Source organism: Dipodomys merriami, unplaced genomic scaffold (genome assembly GCF_024711535.1).
Source record: "Dipodomys merriami isolate MVZ:Mamm:240054 unplaced genomic scaffold, mDipMer1.0.p SCAF_1033, whole genome shotgun sequence".
Lineage (NCBI taxonomy): Eukaryota > Metazoa > Chordata > Mammalia > Rodentia > Heteromyidae > Dipodomys > Dipodomys merriami.
Genome location: NW_027202309.1, coordinates 79,220 through 90,536, shown reverse-complemented (window position 1 = coordinate 90,536; position 11,317 = coordinate 79,220).

The window sequence follows — 11,317 nt, the reverse complement described above, 5'->3', positions numbered from 1 at the left end:
CTGTGTTCCCCGCTGTGTTCCCCGCTGTGTACCCGCTGTGTGTCTCGCTGTGTCCCGCTGTGTCACCGTTGTGTCCCGCTGTGTCCGGCTGTGTCCCCGCTGTGTCCCTGCTGTGACTCCGCTGTGTCCCGCTGTGTCCCCGCTGTGTCACTCTGTGTCCCGCTCTGTCCCAGCTGTGTCCCGCTTTGTCCCGCTTTGTCCCCGCTGTATCCCGCTGAGTCCCCCGCTCTGTCCCCAGCTGTGTCCGGCTTTGTCCCCCGCTCTGTCCCGCTGCGTCCCGCTGTGTCCCCCGATTTGTCCGGCTCTGTCCCCGCAATGTCCCCTCCGTGTCCCGGTATGTCCCACTGTGTCCCGTGGTGTCCCTCATTGTCCCCCGCTGTGTCCCCCGCTGAGTCCCCTCTGTGTCCCCGCTGTGCCCCGCTGTATCCTCGTTGTGTCCCCCACTCTCTCCCGCTTTGTTCCCCGCTGTGTCCCGCTGGGTCCCTCTGTGTCCTCGCTGAGTCCCCCGCTGTGTCCCGCTGTGCCCCTGCTGTGTCCCGCTGTGTCCAAGTTGTGTCCGCGCTATGTCTGCCACTGTGTCCTGCTGTGCTCCCAGCTGTGTCCCCGCTGTGTCCCCGCTGTGTCGCGCTGTGTCCTTCTGTGTCCCCCGCTGTGACCCCTGTGTCGCGCTGTGTCCTGCTGTGTCCCCAGCTGTGTCCCCAGCTGTGTCCCCTGCTGTGTCCCGCTGTGTCTCGCTATGTCCCGCTGTGTGCCCACCTCTGTCCCGCTGTGTCCCCGCTCTGTCAAGTTGTGTCCCGCTGTTTTCCCTGCTGTGTACCCGCTGTGTCTCTCGATGTGTCATGCTGTGTCCCTGCTGTGTCCCCCACTGTGTCCCGCTCTGTCCACGCTGTGTCCTGCTGTGTCCCCTCTGTCCCCCGGTGTGTCCCTGCTGTTCCCTGCTATGTACCCCACTGTGTCCCGCTGTGTCCCGCTGTGTCCCGTTGTGTCCACGCTGGGTCCCCCTCTATGTCCCCACTGTGTCCCCCGATGTGTCCTGTTGTGTCCCGCTGTGTCCCTGCTGTGTCCTGCTGTGTCCCGCGCTGTGTCCCGTTGTGTCCCCGCTGTGTCTCCTGCTGTATCCCGCTGTGTCCAGCTGTGTCCCCGGTGTGTCCCGCTGTGTCCGCTGTGTCCTCGCTTTGTCACCCGCTGTGTCCCGCTGTGTCCTGGCTGTGTCCCCAGCTGTGTCCCCTGCTTTGTCCCCCGCTGTCTCCCACTTTGTCTCCCGCTGTGTCCCGCTGTTTCCCACTGTGTCCCCGCTGTGTCCTCGCTGTGTCCCGCTGTGTCCCCGCTGTGTCCCCTGCTGTGTCCCGTTGTGTCCCCATCTGTGTCCCCGCAGTGTCCCCGCTGTGTCGCGCTGTGTCCCGTGGTGTTCCGTTTTGTCCCCCGCTGTATCCCCGGCTGAGTCCCCGCTTTGTCCCCGCTGTGTCCCGCTGTGTCCTCCCTGTGTCCCCCGCTGTGTCCCGGTCTGTCCCCCGCTGTGTCCCCCGCTTTGTCCCTGCTGTGTCCCGTTGTGTCCCCCCTGTGTACCGCTGTGTCCTCCCTGTGTCCTCCGATGTGTCCCCCGCTCTGTCCCTCCGTGTCCCCCGCTGTGTCCCAATATGTCCCTCTGTTTCCCCGCTGTGTCCTCCGCTGTGTCCCGCTGTGTCCTCGCGGTGACCCTGCTGTGTCCCCCCTGTTTCTCGCTGTGTCCTCGCTGTTTCCCCCGTTGTGTCCAGCTGTGTCCCCCGCTGTGTCCCCGCGGTGTCCCACTGTGTCCTCGCTGTGTCCCACTGTGTTCTCGCTGTGTTCCCCGCTTTGTCCCGCTGTGTCTTCTCTGTGTTCCCCGCTGTTTAGCGCTATGTCCCCCGCTTTGTCCCGCTGTGTCCCGCTGTTTCCCCGATGTGTCACGCAGTGTCCCGCTGTGTCCCCGCTGTGTCCCCGCTGTGTTACTCTGTGTCCCCCGCTGTGTCCAGCTGAGTCCCCGCTGTGTCCCACTGTGACCCCCGCTCTGTCCCCCGCTGTGTTCCGCTGTGTTCCCCGCTGAGTCCCGCTGTGGCCTGCTATATCCTCCGCTGTGTCCTGCTGTGTCCCCGCAGTTTCCCCACTGTGTCCCGCTGTATTCCGCTCTGCCCCATGGTGTCCTGTTGTCCCCGGCTGTGTCCCCCGCTGAATCCCTGCTGTGTCGCGCTGTGTCCCGCTCTATCCCCCGCTGTGATTCCCGCTTTGTCACCGCTGTGTCCCGCTGTGTCCCGCTGTGTCCTGCTGTGTCCCCGCTGTGTCCCACTGTGTCCCGTTGTGTCCCGCTGTGTCCTGCTGTGTCCCGCTGTGTCCCCGCTGTGTCCCGCTGTGTCCCCGCTGTGTCCCCAGTGTGTCCCGCTGTGTCCCGCTGTGTCCCACTCTTTGTCCCGTTGTGTCCCGCTGTATCCCGCTGTGACCCCGCTGTGTCCCAATCTGTGTCCCGTTGTGTCCCCAGCTGTGTACACCGCTATGTCCCGCTGTGTCCCCGCTATGTCCTGCTGGGTCCCCGATGTGTCACACAGTGTCCCGCTGTGTCCCCGCTGTGTCCCCGCTCTGTCACGCTGTATACCCCGCTGTGTCCAGCTGAGTCCCCGCTGTGTCCCGCTGTGTCCCCTGCTGTGTCCCCCTCTGTGTTCCGTTGTGTTCACCGATGAGTCCCGCTGTGTCCCGCTGTGTCCCCCGCTGTGTCCCGCTTTTTCCCCGCAGTGTCCCCACTGTGTTCCGCTGTGTTCCGCTGTGTCCCGTGGTGTCCTGCTTTGTCCACCGCTATGTCCCCCACTGAGTCCCCGCTGTCTCCCCGCTGTGTCCCGCTGGGTCCTCCCTGTGTCCCGCACTGTGTCCTGCTCTGTCCCCCGCTGTGTCTCCCACTTTGTCCCCACTGTGTCCCACTGTGTCCCGCTGTGTCCTGCTGTGTCCCACTCTGTGTACCATTGTGTCCCCAGATGCGTACACCGCTGTGTCGCGCTGTGTCCAATCAGTGTCCCGCTGTGTCCCACGCTTTGTCCCGCTGTGTCGTGCTATGTCCCGCTGTGTCCCCCGCTGTGTCCCTCTGTGACCCCGCTGTGTCCCGTTGTGGCCCTGCTGTGTCCCCGCTATGTCCCCTGCTGTGTCCCGCTGTGTCCCCGCTATGTTCTGCTGTGTCCCGCTGTGTCCCTGCTGTGTCCCCGCTGTGTCCCGCTGTGTCCCGCTGTGTCCCCGCTGTGTCCCACTGTGTCCCCGCTGTGTCCCGATATAGCCCCGCTGTGTCCCCGCTGTGTCCCCTTCTGTGTCCCCCGCTGTGTCCCCGCTGTGTCCCACGCTGTGTCTTTCGCTGTGTCCCGCTGTGTTCCCGCTGTGTCCCTGCTGTGTCCCCGCTGTGTCCCCCTCTGTGTCCCCCAGTGTATCCCACTGTGTCCAGCTGTGTCCCAGCTGTGTTCCCGCTGTGTCCCACCTGTGTCCCGCTGTGTCCTTGCTGTGTTCCCGCTTTGACCCTGCTGTGTCCCCGCTGTGTCCCGCTGTGTCCCCCACTGTGACCCTTCTGTATCCCCGCTTTGTCCTGCTGTGTGCCCCGCTGTGTCCTGCTATATCCCCGCTGTGTCCCCGCTGTGTCCCCCGCTGTGTCCCCCACTGTGTTCCGCTGTGTCCCTGCAGTGACCCGCTGTGTCACGCTTTGTCCCCCGCTCTGTCCCCGATGTATCCTGCTGTGTCCCGGCTCTGTCTCCGCTGTGTCCGCGCTATGTCCTGCTGTGTTCCCCGCTGTGTCCCGCTGTGTGCCCCGCTGTGTCCCGCTGTGTCCCCCGTTGTGTCCCTCGCTGAGTCCCCACTGTGTCCCCGCTGTGTCCCGCTGTGTCCTCGCTGTGTCCCCCGTTGTGTCCCCGCTCTGTCCCCAATGTGTCCTGCTGTGTCCCGCTGTGTCCTCGCTGTGTCCCCTGCTGTGTCCCGCTGTGTCCCCAGCTTTGTCCCTGCTGTTTCCCCGCTGTGTCCCGGTGTGTCCCGCTGTTTCCCGTGGTGTCCCGGTTTGTCCCCCGCTGTGTTCCCCTCTGAGTCCCCGCAGTGTCCGCGCCGTGTCCCGCTGTGTTCACCGCTGTGTCCTGCTGTGTCTTGGGCTGTGTCCCCACTGTGTCCCCGATGTGTCTTGCTGTGTCCCGCTGTGTCCTCGCTGGGTCCTCGCTGTGTCCCCCTTTGTGTCCAGCTGTGTCTCCCGCAGTGCCCAGCTGTGTCCCGCTGTGTCCCCATGTGTCCCCGCTGTGTCCCCCGCTGTGTCTCACTGTGTCCCCAGCTGTGTCCGGCTGTGTCACCCGCTGTGTCCAGCTGTGTGCCGCTGTGTCCCGCTGTGTCCCCCGGTGTGTCCCGATGTGTCCCCGCTGTGTCCTGATGTGTCCCAGCTGAGTACCTGCTGTGACCCGCTGTGTCCCTGCTGTCCCCCGCTGTGTCCCGCTGGTTATCAGGCTGTGTCCAGCTGTGTCCCGGCTGTGTCCTCGCTGTGTTCCGCTGTGTCTCGCTGTATCCCAGGCTGTGTCCCCGCCGTGTCCCGAGGTGTCCCGCTGTGTCCCGCTGTGTCCTCGCTGTGTCCCCCGCTGTGTCCCTCTGTGTCCAGGGCTGTGTCCCCGATGTGTCCACAATGTGTCCCGCGGTGTCCCGCTGTGTCCCCCGCTGTGTTCCGCTGTGTCCCCAGCTTTGTCCCCGCTGTGTCCCCGCTGTGTCCCGGTGTTTCCGGCTGTTTCCCGTGGTGTCGCGGTTTGTCCCCGGCTGTGTCCCCCACTGAGTCAGCGCTGTGTCCCCGCTGTGTCCCTAATGTGTCCCGCTGTGCCCCGCTGTGTCCTCGCTGTGTCCCCCGCTGTGTCCTGCTGTGTCCCCCGCTGTGTCCCCGCTGTGTCACTGCTGTGTCTGGCTGTGTCCCGCTGTTTCCCGTGGTGTCCCGGTTTGTCCCCCGCTGTGTCCCCCGCTGAGTCCCCACTGTGTCCCCGCTGTGTCCCGCTGTGTCCTCGCTGTGTCCCCCGTTGTGTCCCCGCTCTGTCCCCAATGTGTCCTGCTGTGTCCCGCTGTGTCCTCGCTGTGTCCCCCGCTGTGTCCCGCTGTGTCCTCAGCTTTGTCCCTGCTGTTTCCCAGCTGTGTCCCGGTGTGTCCCGCTGTTTCTCCTGGTGTCCCGGTTTGTCCCCCGCTGTGTTCCCCTCTGAGTCCCCGCAGTGTCCGCGCCGTGTCCTGCAGTGTCCACCGCTGTGTCTTGGGCTGTGTCCCCACTGTGTCCCCGATGTGTCTCGCTGTGTCCCGCTGTGTCCTCGCTGGGTCCTCGCTGTGTCCCCCGTTGTGTCCCGCCATGTCCCGCTTTGTCCCGATGTGTCCCGATGTGTCATGCTGTGTCCCCTGTGTAACCGCTGTGTCCCACTGTGTCCCGCTGTGTCCCGCTGTGTCCCGCTGTGTCCCACTGTGTCCCACGCTGTGTCCGGCTGTGTCCTGCTGTGTCCCCAGCTGAGTCCCGCTGAGTCCCGCTGTTTCCCCGCTGTGTCCCCCGCTATGTCCCCGCTGTGTCCCACTGTGTCACGCTTTGTCCCTCTGTGTCCTTGCTGTGTCCCCCGCTGTGTCCCGCTGTGTCCCGCTGTGTCCCCTCTTTGTCCCCGCTGTGTCCCGCTGTGTCCCATGCTGTTTCCCGCTGTGTCCTCTCTGTGTCCCCCGCTGTGGCCCGCTTGGTCCCTGCTGTGTCCTGCTGTGTCCCACGTTGTGTCCTGCTGAGTCCGCCGCTGTGTCCTACTGTGTTCCCGCTGTGTCCTCGCTGTGTCCCACGCTGTGTCCCGCTGGGTCCCCACTGTGTCCCCCTCTGTGTCCCCTTGTGTCCCCAGTGGTGTCCCTGCTGTGTCCCGCTCTGTCCCACTGTGTTCTCTCTGTGTCCCCCGCTGTGTCCCCGTTGTGAGCCCTGTATTCCGCTGTGTCCCGCTGTGTCCTCCCTGTGTCCCCCGCTGTGTCCCGCTATGTCCCCAGCAGTGTCCCCAGCTATGTCCCGATGTGTCCCACTCTGTGTCCCGCTGTGTCCCGCTGTGTCCCTCACTGTGTCCCGCTGTTTCCCCGCTGTGTCCCCCGCTGTGTCCCCACTGTGTCCCACTGTGTCCCGCTGTGTCCCGCTGTGTCCTCGCTGTGTCCCCCGCAGTGTCCGGCTATGTCCCGCTGTGTCCTGCTTTGTCCCCCGCTGTGTCCCGCGCTGTGTCCCGCTGTGTCCCGCTATGTCCCCTGTATCCACGCTGTGTCTCGCTTTGTCCCGCTGTGTCCCGCTGTGTCCCGCTGTGTCCTCGCTCTGTCCCCGCTGTGTCCTGCGGTGTATCCCGCTGTGTCAAGCTGTGTCCCCCGATGTGTCCGGCTGTGTCCTGACGTGTCCCTGCTGTGTCCCCCGCTGTGTCTCGCTGTGTCCCCCGCTGTGTCCTGCTGTGTCCCACGCTGTGTCCCGCTGTGGGCCGCTGGGTCCCGCTGTGTCCCCCGCTGTGTACCGCTGTGTCCCCGCTCTGTCCTGCTGTGTCTCCCGCTGTGTCCCGATGTGTCCCTGCTGTGTCCCGCTGAGTCCCGCTGTGTCCCCTGCTGTGTCCCAATGTGTCCTAGCTGTGTCCCTCTGTATACCCCACAGTGTCCCGCTTTGTCCCGCTGTTTCCCCACTGTGTCACCCGCTGTGTCCCCGCTGTGTCCCACGTGTCCCGCTGTCCAGCTATGTCCTAGCTGTGTCCCCCGCAGTGTCCCGCTGTGTCCCCGCTGTGTCCCGCTGTGTTCTCCGCTGTGTCCCCTGTGTCCCCCGCTGTGTCCCCTTGTGTCCCGCTGTGTATCCCGCTGTGTCCAACTGTGTCCCCGCTGTGTCCCGCTGTGTTCCCCACTGATTCCCCTGCTGTGTCCCCCGCTGTGTCCCGCTGTGGCTCCGCTGTGACCCCTGTGTCCCCGCTGTATCCCGGTCTCTCATCGCTGTGTCCCCACTGTGTCCTGCTGTGTTCCTGCTGTGTCCCGCTGTGTCACCCGCTGTTTCCTCCCCTCTGTCCCCCGCTGTGTCCCGCTGTGTCCTGCTGTGTCCCGCTGTGTCCGCTGCTGTGTCCCCGCTGTGTTCCCACTGTGTTCCGATGTGTCTTGCTGCTGTGTCCCGAAGTGTACCGCTGTGTCCTTGCTCTGTCCCCGCTGTGTCCCCCTGTGTATCTCGCTGTGTCCAGCTGTGTCCCCGCTGTGTCCCGCTGTGTTCCCTGCTGTGTCCCCCACTGTTTCCCCCGCTGTGGTCCCCGCTGTGTCCCCGCTGTGTCCCGCTGTGTCCCCACTGTATCCCGCTGTGTCCCCGCTGTGTCCCCACTGTGTCATGCTGTGTCCCCGCTGTGTCGCGCTGTGTTCTCCGCTTTGTTCCCTGTGTCCCCCGCTGCGTCCCGCTGTGTCCCGTTGTGTCCCGCTGTGTCCCGCTGTGTCTTCGCTGTGTCCTCGCTGTATCGCCGATGTGTCCCGCTGTGTATCCCGCTGTGTCCAACTGTGTCCCCGGTGTGTCCCGCTGTGTTCCCCACTCGTTCCCGAGTTGTGTCCCCCGCTGTGTCCCCGCTGTGTCCCCGCTTATTCCCCCGCTCTGTATCTCGCTGTGTCCACCTTGTCCCCGCTGTGTCCCGCTGTGTTCCCCGCTGTGTCCAGCTCTGTTTCCCCCACTGTGTCCCCCGCTGAGTCCCCGCTGTGTCCCGCTGTGTCCGCGCTGTGTCCCACTGTGTCCCGGCTGTGTCCCCATTGTGTCCTCGCTGTGTCCCCACTGTGTCCCGTTGTGTTCCGGTGTGTCTCGCTTTGTCCCCCGCTGTGTCCTGCTGTGTCCCCGCTGTGTCATGCTGTGTCCCCGCTGTGTCCCCGCTGTGTCCTGCTTTGTCCCCTGGGTCCCAATGTGTCCCCAGTGTCCCCCTTGTGTCCAACTGTGTCCCGATATGTCCCGCTCTGTCCTCGCTGTGTCCCTGCTGTGTCCTGCCGTGTATCTCGCTGTGTCCCCCGATGTGACCCGCTGTGTCCCCGTGGGTCCCTCGCTGTGTCCTGCTGTGTCCCGCTGTGTCCCGATGTGTCCCCGCTTTGTCCTGCTGTGTCCCAGCTGTATCCCCTCTGTGTTCCCTGCTGTGTCCCGCTGTGTCCCACTGTGTACCCTGTGTCCCTGCGGTCTCCCGCTGTGTCCCGATGTGTCCTGCTGTGTCCTCACTGTGTCCCCGCTGTGTCCTGCCATGTATCCCGCTGTGTCAAGCTGTGTCACCCGATGTTTCCCGCTGTGTCCCCGCTGTGTCCCCCGCTGTGTCTCGCTGAGTCCCCCGCTGTGTCCAGCTGTGTCTGCCGGTGTGTCCAGCTGTGTCCCCCTGTGTCCTGCTGTGTCCCAGCTGTGTCCCCGTTGTGTCCCCCGCTGTGTCCCGCTGTGACCCGCTGTGTCCCCCTCTGTGTCCCGATATGTCCCCGCTGTGTCCCGCTGTGTCCTCGCTCTGTCCCCGCTGTGTCCCGCCTTGTATCCCGCTGTGTCAAGCTGTGGCCCCCGATGTGTCCGGTTGTGTCCTGATGTGTCCCTTCTGTGTCCCCCGCTGTGTCTCGCTGTGTCCCCCGCTTTGTCCCCGGCTCTGTCCGCTGCTGGATCCCGATGTGTCCTCCACTGTGCCCTGCTCTGTCCCATTCTGTGTCCCGCTGTGTCCACACTGTGTCTCCTGCTGGATGCTGCTGTGTCCCTGCTGTGTCCCGCTGTGTCCCACGTTGTGTACCGCTGAGTCCCCCGCTGTGTCCCCGCTGTGTCCCCGCTGTGTCCCCGCTGTGTCCCCAGGTGTGTCCCTCTGTGTCCCGCTGTGTCCACTGTGTCACCGCTGTGTCCTGCTGTGTCCCGCTGTGTCCCGATGTGTCCCGCTGTGTCCCGCTGTGTCCCCCCCTGTGTCCCGCTGTGTCCCGCTGTTTCCCCACTGTGTCCCCCGCTGTGTCTCACTGTGTCCCCAGCTGTGTCCGGCTGTGTCGCCCGCTGTGTCCAGCTGTGTGCCGCTGTGTCCCGCTGTGTCCCCCGGTGTGTCCCAATGTGTCCCCGCTGTGTCCTGCTGTGTCCCAGCTGAGTCCCCGCTGTGTCCCCCGCTGTGTCCCGCTGTGTCCCGCTGTGTAGCCCGCTGTGTCCCGATGTGTCCCCGCTGTGTCCCGCTGTGTCCTCGCTCTGTCCCCGCTGTGTTCCGCCGTGTATCCCGCTGTGTCAATCTGTGGCCCCCGATGTGTCCGGCTGTGTCCTGATGTGTCCCTTCTGTGTTCCGCGCTGAGTCTCGCTGTGTCCGCCGCTTTGTCCCAGGCTCTGTCCCCTGTGGGATCCCGCTGTGTCCTCCACTGTGATCTGCTCTGTCCCATGCTGTGTCCCGCTATGTCCACTCTGTATCCCCTGCTGGATCCTGCTGGGTCCCTGCTGTGTCCCGCTGTGTCCCACGCAGTGTCCCGTTGAGTCCCCTGCTGTGTCCCGCTGTGTTGCGCTCTGTCCCCGCTGTGTAACCGCTGTCCCCCCCTGTGCCCCCCGCTGTGTCCCCCGCTGTGTCCCGCTGTGTCCCCCGCTGTGTCCCGCTGTGTCCCCGCTGTGTCCCCCGCTGTGTCCCTCTGTGTCCCGCTCTGTCCCGCTGTGTCCACTGTGTCCCCGCTGAGTCCCGCTGTGTCCCGATGTGTCCCGCTGTGTACCGCTGTGTTCCTCGCTGTGTCCCGCTGTGTTCCGCTGTGTCCCCCCCTGTGTCCCGCTGTGTCCCGCTGTTTTCCCGCTGTGTCCCCCGCTGTGTCCCCGCTGTGTCCCACTGTGCTGGCTTTGTCCCGCTGTGTCCTTGCTGCGTCCACCGCAGTGTCCCGCTGTGTCCAGCTGTGTCCCCGCTGTGTCCCGCTGTGTCCCGCTGTGTCCCCGCTGTGTCCCGCTGTGTCCCGCTGTGTTCCTGCTGTGTCCCCGCTGTGTCCCCCCTGTGACCCGCTGTGTCCCGCTGTGTCCCCTGTTTCCCCGCTGTGTCCCCCGCTGTGTCACCGCTGTGTCCCACTGTGTCCCGCTTTGTCCTGCTGTGTCCTTGCTGTGTCCCCCGCAGTGTCCCGCTGTGTCCCCTCTTTGTTCCCGCTGTGTCCTGCTGTGTCCCGCTGTGTGCCCACTGTGTCCCCTTGTGTCCCCCGCTGTGTCTTGCTGTGTCCCTCTGTTTCCCCGCTGTGTCCCCCGCTCTGTCCCGCTGTGTCCCTCTGTGTCGCGCTGTGTCCCCTGTGTCCCTGCTGTGTCCCGATGTGTCCCGATGTGTCCGGCTGTGTCCCGATGTGTCCTTGCTCTATCCCTGCTGTGTCCCGCCGTGTATCCCGCTGTGTCAAGCTTTGTCCCCCGATGTGTCCCGCTGTGTCCCCGCTGTGTCCCGCTGTGTCCCGCTGCGTCTCTCTGTGTCCCCCTCTGTGTCTCGCTGTGTCCCCCTCTGTGTCCCGCTGTGTCCCCCGCTGGATCCCGCTTTCTCCTCCACTGTTTCCTGCTGTGTCCCATGCTGTGTTCCGCTGTGTCCTCTGTGTTCCCCGCTGTGTCCCGCTGGATCCCCACTGTGTCCCGCTGTGTCCCACGTTGTGTCCTGCTGAGTCCCCCGCTGTGTACTGCTGTGTCCGGCTGTGTCCCCGCTGTGTTCCCGCTGTCCCCCCCTGTGTACCCCGCTGTGTCCCCGCTGTGTCCCCTGCTGTGTCCCGCTGTGTCCCCAGTGGTGTCCCTGTTGTGTCCTGCTCTGTCTCGCTGTGTCCCGCTGTGTCCTGCTGTGTCCTCGCTGTGTACCCCGCTGTGTCCAAATTGTGTCCCCGCTGTATCCCGCTGTGTCACGCTGTGTTCTCTCTGTGTCCCCCGCTGTGTCCCCGTTGTGTCCCCCTGTATTACGCTGTGTCCCGCTGTGTCCTCCCTGTGTCCCCCGCTGTGTCCAGTTATGTCCACCGCAGTGTCCCCAGCTATGTCCAGCTGGGTCCCACTCTGTGTCCCGCTGTGTCGCCCACTGTGTCCCGCTGTTTCCCCGCTGTGTCCCCCGCTGTGTCCCCGCTGTGTCCCACGGTGTCCCGCTGTGTCCTGCTGTGTCCTCGCTGTGTCCCCGCAGTGTCCGGCTGTGTCCCGCTGTGTCCTGCTGTATCCCCCGCTGTGTCACCCGCTGTGTCCCGCTGTGTCCCACTGTGTCCCGCTATGTCCCCTTTGTCCCCGCTGTGTCTCGCTGTGTCCTGATGTGTCCCGCTGTGTCACCTGTTTCCCCGCTGTGTCCCCCGCTGTGTCACCGCTGTGTCCCACTGTGTCCCGCTTTGTCCTGCTGTGTCCTTGCTGTGTCCCCCGCAGTGTCCCGCTGTGTCCCGCTGT